The 23061-nt window shown below is 41.7% G+C and overlaps 1 protein-coding gene and 1 long non-coding RNA gene across 2 annotated transcripts in view; one reads left to right on the plus strand and one right to left on the minus strand.

Moving 5' to 3' along the window:
• SLC9A9 (solute carrier family 9 member A9) overlaps positions 1-23061 on the plus strand; it is a 172197-nt gene that overhangs the window by 147941 nt on the left and 1195 nt on the right. The gene's annotated exons all lie outside the window — the stretch shown is intronic.
• LOC306806210 overlaps positions 1-23061 on the minus strand; it is a 97994-nt gene that overhangs the window by 32033 nt on the left and 42900 nt on the right. The gene's annotated exons all lie outside the window — the stretch shown is intronic.

Here is a 23061-nt window from a genome sequence, read left to right on the forward strand (position 1 = left end):
ATGACTTTCTTCTCTGTTTTTAAAGGGGATTCTGCAGCCCAGGCAGTGGCACAGGGTATTTCTGTTTTAGAACAAAGTCCTGCCCAGTCACACTGGCTAGACAGGATAAGGGAAAGGGAAGCAATCCATCTTTGCTGGACTGTGTTTCATGAGCTTGCTTTTTTCAGCTGGCAGTTTGGTTTATGTGACTGCTGGTCTGTAATGTTACTTGTAAAACAAATCTCTCTTCCCCTGTTCTCACATTACCCCATTAAGCAGGTGGAAACTTACACCCAATCTTTATTCAAAGTCACGCTGGCTCCATAGAGATGTTTTAAAAGTGACTTAAAGTCAGGCAAAACCTTGAGTGGACACCTTTAGTGCACTAGACACTCAATGTACCTAATTTATGATTGAATTACCTGATTTAAGTTTCAGTGGTACAGCCCTGAATATAAACATGCCCAGAGCTAACGAATTAAATAGCAAAACACAGCAAAAGTCTGAGTATTCCAGCAGTTCTTTGGAGACATGCCAAAGTTTAATAGCACAAACAGAATAAATAAACTCTACCAAAAAATCAATTTTTCAAAGGTAACATCTGTTCTGCTCTGGCTCCTGGTGTGAATAGATTCATCTGTGCTCACATACAAGTGGGCTAATGGGATTCAGTGTGCTCCAATACCCATCAGCATGCTTTGTCTTCATCAAAAACTCTAATGGAGATGGGGCTCCAAAAGTTTTTCTGAAACAAGCCAAACAACTTATACTTATGTTGCAAACTGTTTCATATTAATCTTTACATCAATTCCATAGAATCCAAACATGAGGATATTTACTGAGAAATGTTAGCAAAGAAAGGAGTTTGAAAATCTGAGAGAAACTGTTTCCCCCGGTTCCAATTTTTGAATTTTTTATTTTTCATAATTTCCCAAAGCTTCTTAAACACCAAAACTGTGCAGTGCTAGAAGTTTTGTGACTGCTTTGGCTTATGCTATGCTTCATCAATTTAAAACAAATTTTTCACAGGGTATGTGACACAACCTAGTTATATCAAATATAAAAAGGGAAGGTGCACTAAACAAGTTGCAAAAAGGATCTTTTATCTTTGTTTTATGAGTTTTCTGAAGGAGCAGAAATCAATGCTTTAGCTGGGTAGAAATTAAACTTAATATTACACTATGTATAAACACAGATTAAATCTAAAAACTATTAAAATTAATCATGCCTTAACACAGCTCCATCATACTGATTTATAAGGAAAATGGTGGGTTTAGTGTGTTGAGTTCTTCCTCAATACTTCAAAACTCCATGTTGGTTTAGTTTCTTTTCTATAACTTTATTTCTCAGTATGACTTTATAAAACCCTTTAAAGTTTTCTCTTTTGGTTTTTTTTTTTCCCCAGCATGATTTCCATCAAATTTTACTCACAATATAAAGTTATAGTGTCCTTGTAAGCACAACCCTTGCTAACAAACAAAATTATTAATTATTAATATGAGCAGTTGGTTTGAGGACAGGTATCTGGACATGATGTTATTCTAACATCTCCTGGGAGCTGTGCAGTAGAGGGGAAGGAAGCATTATCCTGCAAAGCCCAGGAAAAGAGGCTGGGTCAGGATCTTCCTTCATGTGTGACAGGGCAGCCTCACCTTCCAGCAGCTGCTGCACCAACAGCATTGCTGCAGTGCAAAACAAAATTGAAAAACTTGGCTGGTTTCTAATCTCAGCTTACACCTCCTTTCTGCCACTGCATCCCTCACTTTTCACAGGTGGGATGCAAAGGTTCCACACAAGCCCTGGCATGAGGCTGCCCCCACTGCAGCTGCCCACAGAAGGAGGGATCATGGTTTGACCACCATGAGAAAATGCTCTGACACCACACTATTAAGGAATTTTAAATTTCAGCCCCAATAAGACTCAGATAAGCAGCTGTGATTGACAGCAGCATTAATTCAATTGTAGCCAGCTTCAGGATCAGATAATATTCAGTAGCAAAAAGAAAATTGGCACATTAATGCCCAAAAGCCAAAGAGAAACTCATTTTGAGGAAAACACTAATGCACTCAGTAAAAGGGTACTGAAAGAAAATAGAATGAAAACAAATTTTTTAAAAAGTAATTATTTCTTAGGGTTTGGGGTTTTTAGTTTTCTAGTTTTAATTTTGATCTTTAATTGAGTAGGCACCATTTTAATTGTAAATCTCGTTATATTTAACATTTGGGGGCATGTGTGATGGAGACTGTGTGTATAAACATCATGACAGAAAACTCCTGCACAAAATAAGTGGAAAATCATCAGCTTATTTTTTTATTACTGCTTCTATACTCCTTGTTCTCAGAACAATCAGTAACAAACTATAGGCTCTGATGCACTCAAAACTGCACAAAAACCAAAGCTTTCTCACACCCTACAGGATGGCAACCTGCAAGACATAATACTATACAGTGATTTCTTTCTATGCCTCTGTCTGTCACATAGTATATTTTTTATATAATAGTATATTTTTATATAATATTATAGTATTTTAAGGAGTTTAAACTAGCTAAAACTTTTTGAAGTGCTTGTCTAAGAAAGCTCAGTGGAAGAGAAAGGGACAACACAAAGAACAGGCTGTCTGGAAAAATATTATAGGTAGAGAACATGTGCTAAAATGATGACAAAGCAGAGGTAAAGGACAGCTCTTTATCCCGAGTGAGAGGGTCACAATGGGGTGGAAGTTACTTGTGAAAATTATGTCAAGGAGAAAACCCAGGGAAAAGGGCAAGAAAGAGTCAAAAGGAAGAAGAAACAAAAGGGGAGGATTTACTGCGTACATGAACCTCCTGGGATTAAGAATGACAAACCATCCCCAAATCCCAAATCTAGGGGATAAGTCAACAACCCCTTAGCAGGACCTCACTCTCATTAACAGCAGCACACCAAAAGGCTTTGCTCTTCTAAAGCTGCACTGTTCCAGCTCTAAATGTTGGAAAATATCTCTACTATTTTTATACAGCATGCAGTGTGCACTATGGTACAAACCAATGTTTATTCACAAAAGCCTATTTTTTCCTTCACAACTGTTTTGGTCATGTTTGACTGATCAGTGCACATGCTACTACTTTTTCTACCCACCTTCCCATTGAGGGCTTTGCTCACCTGCCAACTCTCCATCCAAATATCAGGAGTGAGTACAATATTACAAGTCGATGAGCCTCCCCCCCAACCCCTTCATTTAGCTTGACAGAGGGTCAGAATCTTCCAATTGCAAAATTCATCCAATTATGCTGTTCCTTTTGCCTTGTTACCACCTCTCAACTCCTCCAAGTTCATACTCATTTTCATGGTATAAGCACAAATATACATCTACAATAGTTTCTCTTGCCATCCAAAAGACAAAGATCATTAGAGCAGGTCTAGAACTGGAGGGGAGAAGAAAGTGAACCACAAGTGTATTCCAAAACAATCATCCCTTGCTTACTGAAAAAAACTTTCAAAATGGAAATGTTTATATGGGTTTGAACAGCTTTCAGGTAGCATTACACTGCCAATAAGAAAATCAAACTAATATTAGTACTGCTATGGTGTATTTCAATTTTTCTGCCCTTTGCTAGGCCACCCCATAATGTTATCACACACACACACACAGGGATCAACTGTGCCTAAACTGTAAGTCAAACCCTGCAGGTACAGACCTTGCAATGTTGAGTAAACCAGAATGACTTGATACAGCAGAGGCACAAATACTACCTGGGAGCTGGGAGCTGCCAGTCTCAATTCCTCAAGGAAACTGCAGAGTATTTTCTGTACTTTGCTGAGGCAAGGAACAGAACTCTAAGTGGATGCATCTCAGCAGGTTATGGCCAAAGATTGAATGAGGTCTCTCAGTTTCCTCAGTGACAGAACTGAGATGCAGGCAAATAAAACAACCTGACACACCAAATCTCTAAACTGTTCCAAGTTTCATCTCATCTTTACACCAACACAGAAGTCTGATTTAGCCATTCAGACAGTGTTACTGCAGCCATAAAAGATAATCTGCTGTCATCTTTTCTTTCAGGATGAAAAGTCTTCTACTTGCCTCTCAATATAATGCTTTAAGAGTTTCTTTGTCAAAAGTGTGAGGTCAAAAGAGTGCTCTTCTATTAAACCTTTCTGTGTCTTAAATTCCTTCCACTTCATGTGTCACAGGCTCCTTTCAGTTTGCTCACCTGAGAAGTTTCACAGGACAATGTCTCGTGCCCCAGAGTGACAGGAGAGGAAACATGCACGTCCCAGGCACTTCTCACATGTCAGAGTGCTTTGCTCTAAGTGACAAGCAGCATGATACAGAGAAAAACAACTAGAAATAAGAAAATCAAGGAGGAATGATGCAGAGAGGGTATAACATATTTTGTACTAACTGATATTAGCTACCACAGCAAAGGACAGCCGTGCAACACCACCAGATTCAAAACTCCCTGTTGCCAAGATTTGGGTCTGAGGCACACCCCATATTGGGTTACAACACATATACTCTCTCTTCCCTCTCTAAATGCCCTTTCTAAGATGACCCAAGCTGGCTAAACAGGAAATTAATTTCTTATCTGTCTTCAAATGTATACTATTCCCCTTTGTCTCTCTCAAATCATAATGTCCCATGAGGTAGTGTACTTTATGTGCCTTACTTAATACATATCTAGACTTGATTTGCTATTCAACCTTGTCTAGCCAAACAGTTCTTATCAAAGACAGATACTGGTCTAATCTGACACAATTGGCTTTTGTTAAAAACATATTGCATTTTATCCAATTTTCCATGTAACTCCATGTCCTTGACCTACCTTTTCCTTCCCAAGTGGTTCAAAGACTTTGTTTAGTACTGTGGTCAGACATACATAGCCATCCTCAATCCAAAATACTTACAAATCTCTGTCCTTGACTACTATCATAAGTCAGACAAAGCTGTAATAAATGTGGTGGTCAAAATTTTTTCAACTGAAAAATCAGCTTTCAACTGAATGAAAAATCTCTTAGAAAAATTCAGACTTTCCATTGAACTGTCAGGCATCTAAACCCAGACTTATTTCCTACTAAGAAATCAAAGATATTTCTATTATAAATGATAATTTAATGTCTTGCAGAAAATTAGTTCAAATCCCTTACTGATCAAACAGCTTTCCTGAGGGTGGACCAAGAACTACTATGGAAGAACTTGGAACAACACCCACCATCATGCACAGACACATAAAATAATAATTCAGGAAGGCCCAGGCTTCCTGAATTATTTAGCATATACACCTCTAGACTGTAGACAAGAGAGCTCTTGTCTACTATCTAGACATGTATAAGCCAGAAAGAGCAGTGGGAGCTGCTCCAATGGTGCTCTGGAAAACAAATAGCTAGAGTGAAAAAATATATATTTCTAGTGAAGGTGTCAATCTCTTATCTAGATCATGGCAATGCCAATGATCCAAATGAATGAAAATAAATGGACCCTTCAGATATTTCTGTGGGCTGAGGAAGTATAACCAGAGAGAGGCAACCTTATTTAAATCTTTCATGACATTTACACCCACAGGTGATCATTCACACACCAGAAATCATCTACTGTCACATTATTAAACCTTGTGGACAAAAAGCTGATCAGATTTCTGGAGAACATACCAGTATCTCTGTGTTGGAGTTCACTTAACTCCCCAGAAGGTGAGCATCTGCCCCTGGAGAGAAAGGGGCAGAGGCACTGGGAACACCCTGTCCCAGCCCAGCTCCCTCCTCCCCTGCTGCACCCCGAGGTCCAGAAGTGCACAGCTGGAACACACAGCTCTGCTCCAGCTCCTTGGGGCAGAGGGACTGCCACCCCTGGCCAGGCAGAAAGAGGGAAAGGCAGTCCTTGTCCAGGAGAAGCAGAGACTGGGCAAAACACCAGGATAGGAACTGGAGAGCACAGAGAGATCATGATCTTCATGGAGATTGAGTCTACCTAACTGGGCTTTAAGTCAGCTTCTGTGACAGTACTGAAGGTACCTATTGCCAGGGACACCTATTTTGTTCAACACCTGCAGTAAAATAAACATTTGAGCCTCTGAAAGTTGTTTATCACTAATCATGTTCTGGCTGAGATAGTGATTTCCCTTTGCACCTTGCTATAACAAGAGTTCTGCAGAAATACAGGAATCTTTGAACTGGTGTCAATTTCCACAAGATCTACCATGCAATTTGGAGATTTTTTTTTTCCCCTAGAGTAAGAGATTTTTTCTTCCAGATTCTATTACTGTAATTGTATTCTTATATGATAGAGATACAAGTTTAACAACAAGAACAAAAAAAAAATACTTCACATCTAAATACATTGCACAAAGCATTTTTCTCTGTTAAATGAATTAAGCGTTGCTTTGTTGACAATCTTCAAGTTAATAACTATAACTGAGTACAATCCAATACAGGATTGTAAAACTCATTAAAGAACTACAGGTTCACACACAAAGACAATGAAGTACTTATTCCCTGCTGGAGAACAAAGAGGAGCTAAGATGATGTGCTCCTACAGAACACTAGCAAGATAAAAGAAGCAAAGATAAGTAACTAGATAGAGTTTAGCAAGTTTAGTCACACAGACATAACCCAGGACACCTAGGAACACAAAAAACAAAGTACAATTTGAAGATTGAGTGTTTCCTCAGATACTAAATCAACTAACTTAGCAAAGGGAATTAACTTGAACAAGTACTTCTATGGCATTCCTAGCAACAAATACCTTCTAAAGGTCAAAGATGTGAAAGAAAACAGTGATTCAATAAATGTGTTTCTTAACCAAATCATGTTCATAGAATAGCTACACCTGCTCATGCACAATATTGCTGACTTTTGTATTATGAGCAGCTCATGATTGAAACCCAGTAAGTGACCTGCTCTGTAATAAAACAGAATGAGAAAACCTCATGTTCATTCATGCTGTACTGCACTTTTCCCCATCTCTGTCTGTGTTAGTCTCAGGACAGCACCACTGCATGTGTGCAGTGTGCTGGCAATAAACAGAAGGGAATGATGCCAACCACAGAAGTCATTTGTCACACTTGAAAAAAATCTGTCTTGTTTCCACCCACGTCCTGCCCGTGTCTCTCCAGCTCTGTCCATCACATGTCCCTGTCCCCTCTCACAGTTTGCCAGCATTTGTGGCTCACAGGAAAGCCTCAGCCCTTTCCAGACATTTGTCCTGCTCCAGACTAGTGCAGGGACAGGAGCAGGCAGATGAGTCCTCCTGGCTGGAGAGCTAACATTTGCTTTTCCTTCTTCTGATTTATACTTGATAAGCTGCTCTGCTGATCAAAAGGCAGTGAAATCTCTTAATATGAGTCCTCTGTTCTGATATTTTAATCTGTTCATAAACAAAATATTCTGGTTTACCTATTCAGAATTTTAAACTAATAGTAGAATAAATACCTCATTTCTTTACAAGTTCACTAACCTACTTTTTTCTTAGACATGTGCCATAATTAATTATCCTCAATTGTTCTTTGCACTAGAATTTGCATACCTCTTATTTTGTGAGGGCTTTCTAGCACGTCTTTCTCTGTGTTAAAATATCCTTGCAACTGCAAAGATCTGGCTTGCCAGAAGGCTGCTTTCTTTGGATCACAGCAGAACCTATTCCTGGGCAATGTGTCTTCACATCTTCAACATTGAGCCCTCCCCTTCTTAACGTGCTTTCTTCACAAACCTATCAGAGTGCAAACTTCATCCAGCTAAATAATTGTATTTATAACATGGGACATGAGTTACACATTGGAAAGAGCTGCTGGACAATCTGAACAATCTTTGGGCCAATCTGCTCACAGGAGTAGAGATTTTCAGAGGATGCATTAAACTAAACACACTTTGTATTAGCAAGACCACAAAGGTTGCTCTGCTCTCAGCAGCTCAGCTCAGCAGAAGGAGATGTAAGGACTGCTTCTCTCAAGCCAGTCCCAGCACCTTACTCAAAACCAATCTGGCCAGAAGTACAACATGCTTCTAAATACACTGCAAAATGCTAAACCATGTCCTATCTTGCCATACAGCTTTTGAATCTACTTACATATCTATCTTACATATGAGCATGGTTTCTCAGAGTCACACAAAAAAGCAATGCTATATTTCCATGACTGCACTGTATGTCACACAGCTGCTGTCAGCTTACTCAAGGGCTTCACCCAGCACAGGCCATGTTGGTATCCTGATTTTACATTCCATAGGGACCCAGACATCTCTGATTACAAGTTGTGTTTGTACTCTCATACTGGGCCAAAAGAGTAGCACTCCAGCCTACCCTCACTACTGCACCAAACAGCCCTCAAAAAGCTTTTATAGAATTTTCATTTTCATTTCATGACACCAGTCTCCTGTCTTGTTCTTTAATACCACAGTCTTCTGATAAAGGAAGAGAGATCCTATTGTGTTATGTAGATTTTCTTTTCTAAAATATATAGTGAATTGTTATTTTTGCTTCTATTTTTTTTTAGCATATTTGCAAAAAAAAGCAAGTATCAGAATAAGAGAGACATTGTTCCTCAAAGCCTACTTCCATGCTTTTTTTCTGTAGAAAAATAAGTTCTTTACAGGATTTTTCTCATAAGGGATCATATTTTTCTTTCAAGTTGTACCTTTAAAACTGTGAGAGCACTTTTTAACTCATGGTAATGCAAAAGCTGGAGATCTCTCAAAGCCCTCTCCACAGATTCATAGTTGAACTATTTCAACTATTATTATGCTGCTGTATCTCATGTGTTTGGTTAAATATCTCATCTGACTTCCTGATAAAATTTCCAAATAATTATTTTTCTATTTGAACATAATTTTGGTGCATTGGCTTTAGCACTGCATCTGCATCACCAGAGGCCCATAGCAACACTATTACTCCAGCTGTTACTCACAAAGTTCTAGCAGCCATTTTCTTGCCTTGCTTTCACTGCAGTATTTTAGCTTGAGCTGAATGATGCCCACTTGTTTGGAAACTCTTGTTTCCAAACCCACATTATTCTCTTGTTACTCTCTTCCACCATCCTTCTGGTCCCAAGGTTCTCCTGTTACAATGTAGAGACACTACAACCACTGCTGTCCTCAGCAGCTGTCTTGGTGCAGATTCATTTTACCTGACAATTTATGGAGGAAAGGTTTCTGAAAGCTTTTACTTTATTTGAATCAGACCTTCTCTGTTCTTCTCTGTGATATTGAAGTAATTTACTTGATCAAAAACAATTTGTACTTATACTTCACTGCATTTACTTTTTAAGGTTTATTCTCCCTGCATCCTGCCAATGATTAGATTTGTGGTGCCACTGGTATTAAACTGTCATTAGCAAGGGCTGTAACTGCTGCCAGTCCTCATTCCTCACACATCTGCTTTCTGGAATACTTCTCTGCCAGATGGTGATGCCAAGGACAATCTCATGAAACAATCTTCCACACAGAGTGCAGAAACCCCTGCTAACTTGCCTGTGCTTCTAAATTAGTTCCCTCTGCCAGCACCAGGGTTCAAGTGTTTTATACAAAAGCTGCACTTCAAGTGGAAAAGCTTCACCTGAGGGCAGCTGGCACCAGAGACTTTCTGAGGCTTTAAGGGTTTGTGCACAGCCAGGTCACAACAGTGTTCATCCTTTCTAATGCAGTCATTTATCTTACTCATACCAATGGTATCTCCTGTTCTGTAATCATATTAAATGTACCATATGCTGAAGTTCCTTTTCTGCAGGAAAAGAAACCCTATTGCCAAGCTACAGGCAGAGCAGTTTTGGAATGTCCTGAGAAATTTCAATGCCTTAAAACATGCCAGGAAATCCTTTTAAGTTTTCCAAGGTCAAATTTCTTTTTATGAATCCCGTGTTCACTCAGGTTTTCACTAACTTAACATTTTTTAAGTTTTTGCTTCGTTTATGGGTTTGGTGCCATACTTATTACACAGAAATCCATGTGCTTTTTATCTTTTTCTTCTAGATGTATTTAATGTAATATTTTCTGATTATAAAAATGGATGCCTTTTATATGGTCCTAGTTTCCTTGGTATGGAGGACATTGTGTTTGATCTCTTATATTTTGCCTTAGGAATTCTATATTCTCATTTTCTGAATAGATACTTAATTGTTAGGCATCTAAGTCTAATTTAATTGTTTAGCCTATTCTACAATCAATGAAGGCAAAGAAACTCATCCTAATATCAATTCATTCCAATTAGTCTTATCCTGCATTACTGGAGTTCAACAGTTTTGGATTTGGCCATTCCTCTTTGCTGATGAAAAAGTAAAGCTGGCAAGTTAGATGTCTGCCTGATATCCTGCTCTAAGGTGTCTGAAAATAGGGGATTAAAATCACACGTTTTTCAGAAAAGTCCCGTGCATGTCCTGAACACTGATGTGATTAGTGCAAGTCTCACCCATTCACTGTGTGTAGCTGATTCCTGCATCTCTGGTGGTGCTGTTTACTTGGTTGTAAGATTTTTGGCATCTTACATTTGTTTGGGGTTTTGATTTTGGTGGTGGTAGTGGTTGTTTTGTTTGGGGAGGGTTGGGAGGCTATTTTGAGGGGCAATAGCTGGTTTTTTGTCAGGTGTCTGATGGAAGAGAAGGTTTTCTTCTACTCTTTATCTGCCTCACATAGTATGCATCTTCCAAACCTCTTTCTAATGTTAATTTGTCTCATCTTATACTCTTTTTTAATCTTATATGAGTATTATTCCATCCTTTGCATGCTGTATCCTTCTATTTTCAAGAGTAGCTACATTACCACTCATCAGTTATATAAGCAGGTTTCCATTTAGGTCTCTGATTTTTACTCACATGGAGGCATTATATTCAGGGTATAATAGACTTCAAATAACTTGAATAATGTCTTGATTTTCTGCTCTGCCTCAGGGAGCTATCAGCTAAGACTGTGGTCTGCAAATACCCCAGACATTTTACTCAGCACATATAGGAGAACAAGCCACTTCTCAGTCTGCAGCTACTTATACATAAGAAGATGTGACTAAGATCATTTCCACCAACTTCCTCCATTTTGCCCATATCTCTGCAATGCTTCCCGTTTCAAAGTTGAAAGCAGCAAATTTTTAGCCCCATTCTGCAAAAAAGCCAGACTTAATTCTTGATGTCTGACATTACATCTGGATTGGAATTTAAGTCAGACAGGCTTTCCTGTAAATACACATTAAACCAGATTTTATTAATACTGATTTTCATTACTCTCCCTTCTTTCAGACATGAAAATGGCAAAGACAGAAATAATCTTAAAATAAAAAAGAGACCTGATGATTTGGCTTTGCAGAGCTACAGTATTATTTCTTTTATCCCCAATTGTTTAGCATTTTGTTACAACAGTAGCAGACTTTTTAATGCTTTTTAAACCGCTCCTTGAAAAGATTAAAAAAAGTCACAAAGAACTAGAACAGAATTTGCTAGTAACAGCTGTAAATTAAGATTAAAATATAATTATACTAGATTTAGTGATTCTTCCTCACCTTTCTCCACAGATTAGCTTATCTTTACATGTTAAATAACCATAGATCTCACTGGCTTTTCAAACACACATCTGTTATTCTAACAATTTAATCTAACATAACCATTGCCCAATTTTTCAACCAGTCTGTACTGATAACTCCCCATCCTCTACAAATTCCATGAGAGCATGTACAGCATCCTCTCTTGCAAGAGCCAGGGGCAGAGCTCCCTCTGGAACACCTCTCCTCCTTTGGGGCATTTTAATCTGCTGCCCAAGCACTTCAGAGATGTCTCTGTGCCTCCCCAGCCCAGTCATGCACACAAGCTCTGCTCTAGAGCACCCCAATAATCTCAGTCAGCTGAGCAGGAGTCAGCCACCTGCACCACTCAGACAGAGAAAAGCTTCATGGTTTGCCTGCTCCCACTCAAACACTGCCAAAATGGAAATGTTTGCTCTTTAGGCTGACACGTAACTTATACCAAATCATCCTATAAAAAAAGTAACACACACAAACTGAACTCTAACAAAGAGCAAAATGTGAATTCTCCTTATTACAGAAAACAGATTGAAAAAATAGAAGTGATATCTTTACTTTAGCACCTTTCCTAATTCTATTTCTTCATAAACACAACAAAAAGTAATATTAAAAACTCATAAGTAATCTAAAAATTGAGACTCTAAAATATTCACAAAAAGGACACTAAAACAAAAGGCTACAAAGCTCAAGAAATCTTAAAAACATTGCCCAAAGGATGGATTTGTGGAATGCTGACATTAACTTCTAGAGATGTATGCCTGCAGCAGAAATATTGCACCTACCAGTGGAATATCAAACAACATATATAACAAATGTGCATTTATAGCTGTCTGGTATAAGAAAACATCCTCTGAAAAAATTTTCTATGTAATTTTGATTAGTATCACAAGAATTCCTATACTTTGGGGCTTTTTAATAGCAAATATAGTGTGAGAATATTTTCCCTTGAGGAGGATGGGATTGCCTTCAGTTACAGAACCCCCATTATGTGATGAGGCAAAAGGCAAACCACCTTTGAGGCCAAATGCAGGGCTTTACAGAGCTGCCACCTCTATTTCCACCTGGGACCAAACCTGCTGCTTTCTTGAGGGGGTGGGTAGGGTGTCTGGGTTTGAATTTTTTGATGTTATGGTAGGTTTATGCAGGGTGGAGGGGTTCTCCTCCCCACCCCAGCAAGTTATTTCTCTCTTAATATGATATTTTTCGTAGCAGAACCACAGTTGGATTAGGATTCTGCTCCTCTGACAAAAGGGGACTCTGAAGTCCAAGTCTAAACAGCCACAACATTTCTGCCAGAATATCTTTCCCTATTTGAACATGCTAATCCTATTTTATCAAAAAGTTAGTGATTTTTGCCATCATCAAAATTTGACAGAACATGTCAATTAAACAAAGTGTGGTCACATAAATGCTTAGGTTCTGATTTTTCACCCTAATATTAAGTCAAAACTATTTTTTACATCTTCAGCCTTTCTGTGTGATGGAAAACCTAAACGTTCTGCAATATGGTTAATGGCAATAGTGTTTCTGCCAAGATTTACTTGAGACTTCTCACTTTAAAGCATTCTTTGGGGTTACCTGTATCTTTGTGAAGCAGGAGTTATACATGAGAAAGATTTCCATAGCAGCTGTTTGTTTCAGACAATATTAAAAAAAAACAAATCACAATTCCATGGTTTGATTCCTGATAAATCCTCCTTAGTTTGTTTTTAAATACATTGCACTTAGACAGAAGCTCAACCAGGACCAAGGAAACAGATTCAGATATTGAGCCTGGTGTGTGAGACAGGAAGGGAGAGGAACTGTGCCTGGCAAGATTGAAACTGCCTGGGCAAAGGGATGGTCAAACAGCAATGAGGCAAACCAGGGTAAATATTTCTGGGTGTGTGAACTGAGAGCAGAAACCAGGAGATCAATGGGAAGATGGGTATTTGATTATAAAAGCAGGGCATGGTAACATCCCTGCATTATATATGGATTAAAATTCTATGCACGTGCCTATTCTGGCATCCTTAATCTGGTTTCACAACTCATAAGTTGCCACCTTTCCAATATTAACACCATTCTCTAGCACAGGCTGTAAGGCATAGATATGCCATGCAGTATCTGTATACTCACATATATACACTCAGCACAATCAAATCCAACTGGGCTGTGCTGCCCAGGCAGGGCTGAAGGGCACAGCAGTGCTGCCTGCTAGCTTCTCCCTAGCCCTGAGCTGGGCAGGCATGACTTTGGTCCAGCTGTAATTTCCCAGTTATGCCAAGAGGTTTGTACTTCATTTCTTCCAATTTTTAAAGGAGCCTTAGTGCAACATCTACCTTTTTCTATTACACTATTTAAATTACATCTCACTGGGGATGCAACCAGAGCAGCTGGAGTGTGATAAGGCTTCTTGCCAGCCTTAAAATGCACTAGGACCCACATCTGATATGCTTTGGAAATGCCAGCACTGCACATGGATTTTTCTTCCTCTTTTATGCTGCCCTAAATGATGTGATTATGTCTGTAATACTATAAAGCAACTGTGTCAACTATAAAGAGGAAATATTTATGGCATAGGTTATTAAAACAATGAAAAATAGGCCAGTGCAATTTAAGTTCCTTGAGTGGGCTGAATAATAACTAGTTAAATAATGTCCAAGTTTAGGACAAATTTGGGGAAAAAAGAGCTCCAAAGGGCCCCCCCCCCCCCCCCCCCTTTTCTTTTTTACAATTACTTCCTTCAATGAGCTCAGAAAGAATTGTTCTTGTGGTGAAAATGGAAAAAACTTTTTATTAACAAAAATACAAAAGAAACACTCCCCCAACCCAAACCCAGATGAGACGAACCCAGCCGGTCCTCGCCGGGGAGAGTGGCAGAGCCTCCCAAGCCGACCTCCAGCAGCGGCCCCCGAAGTCCAGATCCTTGTCCTCCGGAGTCGGTGCAAATCCCTGGAGCAGGGAGAAAGGAGAGAGGGGGAGGGGCAGCCGGGAGCAGGCCCAAAGCAAGCCCAAGACAAGCTAAAGCGAGCCCAAGACAAGCAAAAGCAAACCCAAGACAAGCCAACACGGGGGCACAGACAAAACAGCTGGGGGAAAAGGGAAAAAACGGCCAAAGAAGCCAGGGGAGGGGGTCACAGCTGAGCAGACGGCAGAGAGCAAGACACAGCCCACAACCGAAGCGCAGCAAGAGAGAGAGAGCCGGAAAACACCAGCCTAGATAAAACCATCCGAGGGAGGGACCGGCAGCTGCACGGGGGAAGCAAGGAGAGGAGCCAGTCCAAACATCAGCCCATAACATTCCACCCCTTATCCCACATCGTGATCATTGACACACGATTGGGATACACACTCACTAAACACGATATGGAAATTTCCTGACTTGCTTAAACCTTCAATACTTACACATTTCTTTCTATTCATAGAATCTAGTATACAATGGTGGCAACACTCAACAATAACATTTGTCTATACTTCATCCTATAGTCAGATCTCCCTGAGGTACACAGCAGGTTGTTCCATCCTTCTGCATTATCCACCAAGTACATCCTGGTCCTTGAGCAAAGGCAATCCCACGAATGGGTTTGCCTGTACTCGAGGCAGGATGAATCCATACTGTCTTTCCTAGCAACCCTCTAACATGGGCCACTGGAACTTTATCTCCATCTATCACATTAAGGCCTTCAGACTGGGCGGGACCTGCTCGGTTGGTGGAACCTCGAGTGTTGACTAACCAAGTGGCTTTTGCCAGGTGCTGCTCCCAGTTTTTTAAAGATCCCCCACCCAATGCCTTTAATGTGGTCTTCAACAATCCATTGTACCTCTCCACTTTACCTGCAGCTGGTGCATGGTAAGGGATATGGTACACCCACTCAATACCATGTTCCCTAGCCCAGGTGTCAACAAGCTTATTTTTAAAATGCGTCCCATTGTCTGACTCAATTCTCTCAGGGGTACCATGCCTCCAAAGGACCTGCTTTTCCAGGCCCAGGATGGTGTTGCGGGCAGTAGCATGGGACACAGGGTAAGTCTCCAACCATCCAGTGGTGGCTTCCACCATGGTCAGCACATAACGTTTTCCCTGGCGGGTCTGAGGCAGTGTGATGTAATCAATCTGCCAGGCCTCTCCATACTTGTATTTGGACCACCGTCCACCATACCAGAGGGGTTTTACCCGCTTGGCCTGCTTGATGGCAGCGCAAGTGTCACAGTCATGAATGACTTGGGTAATGCTGTCCATGGTAAGATCCACCCCTCGGTCTCGTGCCCACTTATAGGTGGCATCCCTACCCTGATGGCCTGAGGCATCATGGGCCCATCGAGCCAGGAACAACTCTCCCTTATGTTCCCAATCTAAGTCTATCTTTGAGACCTCTATCTGTGCAGCCTGATCTACCTGCTTGTTGTGCCTGTGTTCTTCATTAGCCCGACTCTTGGGAACATGGGCATCCACATGACGGACTTTCACGGGGAGCTTCTCCACCCGAGTGGCAATGTCTTTCCACTCATCAGCAGCCCAGATTGGTTTTCCTCTGCGTTGCCAGTCAGCCTTTTTCCACCTTTCCAGCCAACCCCACAGAGCATTGGCTACCATCCACGAATCAGTGTAAAGGTAGAGCTTTGGCCATTTCTCTCTCTCAGCAATGTCCAAGGCCAGCTGAACAGCTTTGAGTTCCGCAAATTGACTCGATCCACCTTCTCCTTCGGTAGCTTGTGCAACCTGTCGTGTGGGGCTCCATACGGCAGCTTTCCACTTCCGGTTCATCCCCACAATGCGGCAGGAACCGTCGGTGAAAAGGGCGTAGCGTGTTTCATCTGCTGGCAGCTGGTTGTACGGTGGAGCTTCTTCAGCCCGGGTCACTTGCTCCTGCTCCTCTTCATCAGAGAGACCAAAATCTTCACCTTCTGGCCAGTTTGTAATTATCTCTAAAATCCCAGGGCGATTTGGGTTACCAATACGGGCGCGCTGCGTGATGAGGGCAATCCACTTGCTCCATGTGGCGTCAGTGGCATGGTGAGTAGAGGGAACCTTTCCTTTAAACATCCACCCCAGCACTGGCAGTCGAGGTGCCAGGCGAAGTTGTGCTTCTGTGCCAATCACCTCTGAGGCAGCTTGAACTCCTTCATAGGCAGCCAAGATTTCCTTCTCTGTGGGAGTGTAGTTGGCTTCGGACCCTCTGTAGCTTCTGCTCCAGAATCCCAGGGGTCGGCCTCGGGTCTCACCAGGCACCTTCTGCCACAGGCTCCAAGACAAACCATGGCTCCCAGCTGCTGAGTAAAGTACGTTCTTCACATCTGGTCCCCTCCTGACTGGGCCAAGGGCTACTGCATGGGCAATCTCCTGTTTAATCTGAGCAAAGGCTTGCTGCTGTTCAGGGCCCCAGTGGAAATCATTCTTCTTGCGTGTAATAAGGTAAAGAGGGCTCACAATCTGGCTGTACTCAGGAATGTGCATTCTCCAAAAACCGATGGCACCTAGAAAAGCTTGTGTCTCCTTTTTATTAGTAGGTGGGGACATAGCTGTAATCTTGTTAATAACATCAGTAGGAATCTGACGCCGTCCATCTTGCCATTTCACTCCCAGGAACTGAATCTCTCGAGCAGGTCCTTTAACTTTACTCTTCTTGATGGCGAAGCCGGCTTCCAGGAGAATTTGAATAATTTTTTCTCCTTTCTCAAACACTTCCGCTGCTGTGTTTCCCCATACGATGATATCATCAATATATTGTAGATGTTCCGGAGCTTCACCCTTTTCCAGTGCAGCCTGGATCAGTCCATGACAGATGGTAGGACTGTGCTTCCACCCCTGGGGTAGTCGGTTCCAGGTGTACTGCACGCCCCTCCAGGTGAAAGCAAATTGAGGCCTGCATTCTGCTGCCAAAGGAATGGAGAAAAATGCATTTGCAATGTCAATGGTGGCATACCACCTTGCTGCCTTGGACTCTAGCTCGTACTGGAGTTCCAGCATGTCTGGCACGGCAGCGCTCAGCGGTGGAGTCACTTCATTCAATGCCCGATAGTCCACAGTCAGTCTCCATTCCCCATCAGATTTACGCACAGGCCAAATGGGGCTGTTAAAGGGTGAGTGGGTTTTACTGACCACCCCTTGGCTTTCCAGCTCTCGGATCATCTTATGAATAGGAATCACGGCATCTCTCGTTGTTCTGTACTGCCGACGGTGCACTATTGAAGTGGCAATTGGTACTTGTTGTACATTCTCCCTGCAGAAGTCCTACTGTAATTGGATTCTCAGATAGTCCAGGCAAGGTGTTCAATTGCCGGATGCGCTCTGCCATCACAGTTGCAATTCCAAATGCCCATCTTAGTCCCTTTGGGTCCTTAAAATATCCACTCCGAAGGTAATCTATGCCCAAAATACATGGGGCCTCTGGACCAGTCGCAATAAAATGTTTCTTCCAATCCTTTCCAGTTAAACTTACTTCCGCTTCCACCAGGGTGAAGTCCTGCGATCCACCTGTCACACCAGCAATTGAAACAGATTCTGCTCCTACGTGTCTTGATGGAAGTATCGTACACTGTGCACCTGTGTCCACTAAAGCTTTATATTTCCGTGGTTTCGAAGTGCCAGGCCATCGAATCCACACGGTCCAAAAAACACGGTTCTCCCTTGCCTCCCCCTGGCTAGAGGCAGGGCCCCTCTAAGCCTGTTGCTCCTTCTTTTCTGAGGCATACATCTTAGAAGTTCCCTCAAGAGGGTCAGACATGTCATTATCAGTATCACATTCGGCACTTTGGCTGCGAGAAACAGGAGCGGCTTTCTTTTTGGAAATTTTTTCTTCCTTCAAATCCCGCACTCGTTGTGCCAGAACAGCAGTAGGCTTCCCATCCCATCTTCTCATGTTCTCTCCAGAATCTCGCAAGAAGAACCACAACTCAGCTCGGGGAGTGTACCCTCTCTCCCAACTGGGGTAACGTCTGCGTTGGATATCAGGGTTTCTAATCTGTACAGCTGAAATTTGGAGGAGGTCCTCCTTAATCTCCTCCCTGAGTCTCCGATGATTTTTCTCTATTTTATCTTCTAAGTTTTGCAAGCGTGTTTCCACAGCTGCAATCCTAGCATGAGTCGGGCCATGTACTGCATCCGCATATGCACGAAGCTTCTTTGCCATATCGAGTACTGTCTCATACACCTCATCTCTCTTCATTATTGCTAGTGCAGACGCATATTCAGGTGGCCCAAGCCGCACGAGCTTTCTCCACATCACCGGTGTGCATGGTACCAGGTCTGGATTTCTAGTTGTTACATCATCCGAAAAAATAATTTCTGTTACTGCCATTTCCCTGAGGCGTTGGACCCCCTGCTCTATGGTTTTCCATCGGGTCTGCTGAACATATAAGTCATCTGCACACAGATATCTTTGTGCCACACTATCCAGGACCCGTTCCCAGAGACTTTGAGGGTTAGCCCCTCTCATCACGCCCTGGTCGATAACAGGATCATGAGACAGAGACCCCAAATGTCTCGCCTCAGAGCCATCCAAAACTGTGGCCTCACCTGCCGCATCCCAGAGACGAACCAGCCAGCTGATAATAGATTCATCAGGTCTCCGGGTGTAATCTTTTCTTAATCCACGAAGATCCTTCAGGGAAAAAGACTCATTATTGGTCTCTGCTCTCCCACCAGTTGTCTTGACTTCTAATTTTACATCAGGAGGTGTCGAGGGTCCCTCTCCAGCATCATCATCATCATCATCCTCCACCGGCCGATCGGTCTTCTTGGTGCGTTTCCCACTTCTTGTACTGGTAGCCACAGCCATTGGTTGGGGCTTATTCTCCAGTTTAGTTGCTGGGTTTTGGCCTAGGGTGTTGGCAACAACCTGCGTAACTGGGATAGGAGACAATTTATCTCCCTGTTCCCTCTCCTCTGTCTCCTGCTCTATAGTGCCTAGCAGGGTGCGATATGCATGTGCTAGGGCCCAGCTCACTGTAATAATCCTTTTCTCTTTAGAACCATCCTGGCACTTCCCTTTTAAGTAGCTTGCAACCTCGATTGGATCCTGAATCTTTTCAGTTGGGAATTCCCAGATTATGGGGTCAGAAAATTCCTTTAAAATCTGGCCCATTTTCTCCCATTTGCCATTCCACTCAAGATTCCTCCTGCCGAGCTTGACTCCTAAATCAGGAGTCTTCCCAGCCCCTTTAGAAATCTCAGCCTTCATTCTATATAGACTGTAAATGGTGCAACAAAGACTTACTAAATTAATTACCATAAAGATGATTTCCTTAATACTCAAGGAGATCAGGGAGATCTGAATGTTTTCTAATAAAGATGTAACCGATTCAGAGGAGAGGAAAGGAAATAAAGGCAGGAAATCTTCTTTGCCTGCTTCTCCTCTAATAAATAACACAAACCATGATTTATACATTCCTGAAGCAGATTCCAACATTCTCATAAATCTCCTGTAAGCCATTGCAACCAAGCCTAGCCCGATGAGCATTTTCGTCAATATTCCTTTCATACAAAAACTACGCATCAAAGACAACACCGGAGCTATCTCCGGATGAGTAAACAGACCCATTGACCACAAAGGCATCAAAACATCAAAGAAACCTAACGAGCCGACATACAAACAGGTCCCCACCACGAAAGACATTATGGATTTAAGAAACTTAGCCATGCCGACAGCTGAAACCAACATAGTATTAGATAAAAGTTTTTTCCACTTTTTTCTGGTGCTGATAATCTGAAGGTCGTGAGTTCCTCACACGGGGCACCAAAAAGTATGTCCAAGTTTAGGACAAATTTGGGGAAAAAAGAGCTCCAAAGGGCCCCCCCCCCCCCCCCCCCCCTTTTCTTTTTTACAATTACTTCCTTCAATGAGCTCAGAAAGAATTGTTCTTGTGGTGAAAATGGAAAAAACTTTTTATTAACAAAAATACAAAAGAAACACTCCCCCAACCCAAACCCAGATGAGACGAACCCAGCCGGTCCTCGCCGGGGAGAGTGGCAGAGCCTCCCAAGCCGACCTCCAGCAGCGGCCCCCGAAGTCCAGATCCTTGTCCTCCGGAGTCGGTGCAAATCCCTGGAGCAGGGAGAAAGGAGAGAGGGGGAGGGGCAGCCGGGAGCAGGCCCAAAGCAAGCCCAAGACAAGCTAAAGCGAGCCCAAGACAAGCAAAAGCAAACCCAAGACAAGCCAACACGGGGGCACAGACAAAACAGCTGGGGGAAAAGGGAAAAAACGGCCAAAGAAGCCAGGGGAGGGGGTCACAGCTGAGCAGACGGCAGAGAGCAAGACACAGCCCACAACCGAAGCGCAGCAAGAGAGAGAGAGCCGGAAAACACCAGCCTAGATAAAACCATCCGAGGGAGGGACCGGCAGCTGCACGGGGGAAGCAAGGAGAGGAGCCAGTCCAAACATCAGCCCATAACAATAAGGAACAAAGATAAATAATTTATTACAGAATCAACACAACAAGCACAAGAAAATTGCATTCACTTTAAACTGCATCTCAAGAGGCTTCAGAGCTGAAGCACAGACAACACACAATGAATGTGTCAGAGCAAATGCAAAATGAAGGGGATTTAGAGAACCTGTTGCAAAATGGAGTAATCAGTCAACTTCAGAATATCCACATACATAAATGCCAGCCAGTTGGACACACCAGACTAAACTTTACGCTGAAAGTTGTAGTGGCTCAAGGGACTAAAGATTACAGTGGTGGCTGGGTAGATTCAGCACTGGTACTCTGTGTGGTCAAAGCTCTCTGCAAGCATGGGCAAAAACAGAACTCATTTTTACAGAGTGGGATAAAAGCTCATTAGGAAATTATAAGCCTGCTTGCATGAAAGACCTAGCTCAGATACTACTGGATTAGGAAAGGTAGAGTTATACTCATCTTCAATTACTTATTCTGGAAGAGAATGAAAGAACAGAGCAGACAGAATTCAGTATAATCAAATGCAACTTCCCTTACAAGCCTGCATTTTTCACACTCAATCTGACAACTCAGTTCAAACAATTCAAGTTTTTTGTAATAACAAAGCAAATATTTCCAAGGATTAACAACATAGAATTATGTTTGTATTTCCAAATTTGGCCTTCTAATTAGGTTTTTCTGAAGTGCTGAAAACAGAGCAACTCTAATTAATGGCTTTCATACTTTGCTTTTTAATAATAGCTCTTAACAGCCTGGCAGTTTGGAGGTTTCAGATAAAATCAGGAATGGATCAGAAAAGATTGTTTAGCTTGATTTTATTCAAACAGAAATGAGACAAATCTAAACTTCCCCTACACAATTAGATCTCGTGAGATTCTCACCTTGATCATGGTTCTGATATGAGTTTATACTAAGATCTCACCATCTTTTCTGAAATAGACTCAATTTTTCACACAAACTCAGTGTATGACCTTGGATGAAGAAATCACCCAATCTTCTGACAGGTGCAGCTTAACTTCTAAAAATAAATGCAAAGTGTGCACATACAAACACCACTCTAGAACAGTTTCCATGCCTGTAGCACATAGGACACAGCAAATTATTTAGCCTTACAATTTTTAACTGAGATCAGAAGTATATTTTACATTTCTTCAGGATAAAGAATTTGTACTTTGTGTGAAAAGCAGTGATACCATAAACAGCCAACAATGGAAATGCTGGAAAAGGAAAGAAAAGGAAGGAAAAGGAAGGAAAAGGAGGCACTGGTGTGGTAGGCCCAAAACTCAGTGTTCCTTCCTCACTATTTCTACAATATTGCTGAAGAACCTGAATCACTATTGTTACATTTGTTCCTTTCTTGTTTAAGGAGGCAGAGAGAAAGACTGGGGAAGATGGCACAAGCAAGAGAGCTAAAGAAAGGAGCAGGGGAGAGAAAGTGGGATGACAAATCAATAAAGTAAATTTTTCTGAGCAGCAAAAAGAGCTGACAGATATGCTTCCCAAAGAACACTGAAAATTACTTTGTGAGCAAAAGTGGCAGAGAAGCTAAGTCAACTTGAAGGACTCACAGGAGAGCTGTTATTGGCAGATACACAGATGATGTAATTGCTCAAGATGAGCAGGTTTTTCTTTTATCTCAATAAAGCACTTCTGGATGAAAAGGTTGGAAAGACAGGTATGAGACAACAGCATAAGGCCTGTTCCTTACTTACATAATTTTATACAAAGAAGAGTTCATATGTGAAGTGGAAAAGAAATGCATTGAATGCTGAAGATAAAGTATTAGAGAAGAACTTACATATACTCCTAGTGAGAAAGGAATTAATATTTGATGAAATACACTTTGTCTGTTGAAGAAATGCATTGATTTTTCCAAAAGGCTAAATATATGTATTTAAGAAAATGTTTGCCATTGTTCTTATATAAATTAGCTGATACAATGGCATCTCAAAGTGTCTTGTTTACTCTCCTACATCTTGCTCTAAGTGTGATTTCCTATGCAATTTGATCAGGAGACAATCTAGAATTCACTTCTTGTGTTTCAGCTCCTGCTGCATTATGTATCCCATGACATTCCCTTCAGCCATTCTGGTACCTTTTCAAGACAGGTTTTGAGCATCAAATGGTTTGGGTTTGGGGGGAGGTTTTAGATTGGGGTTTTTTTCCCCCATTACTGAAAAACATTAGATAAGACTGATGACAGCTAAATGTATGCAGTTATTGGGGGGGTGGTA

Source organism: Erithacus rubecula, assembly GCF_903797595.1.
Source record: "Erithacus rubecula genome assembly, chromosome: 11".
Classification (NCBI taxonomy): Eukaryota; Metazoa; Chordata; class Aves; order Passeriformes; family Muscicapidae; genus Erithacus; species Erithacus rubecula.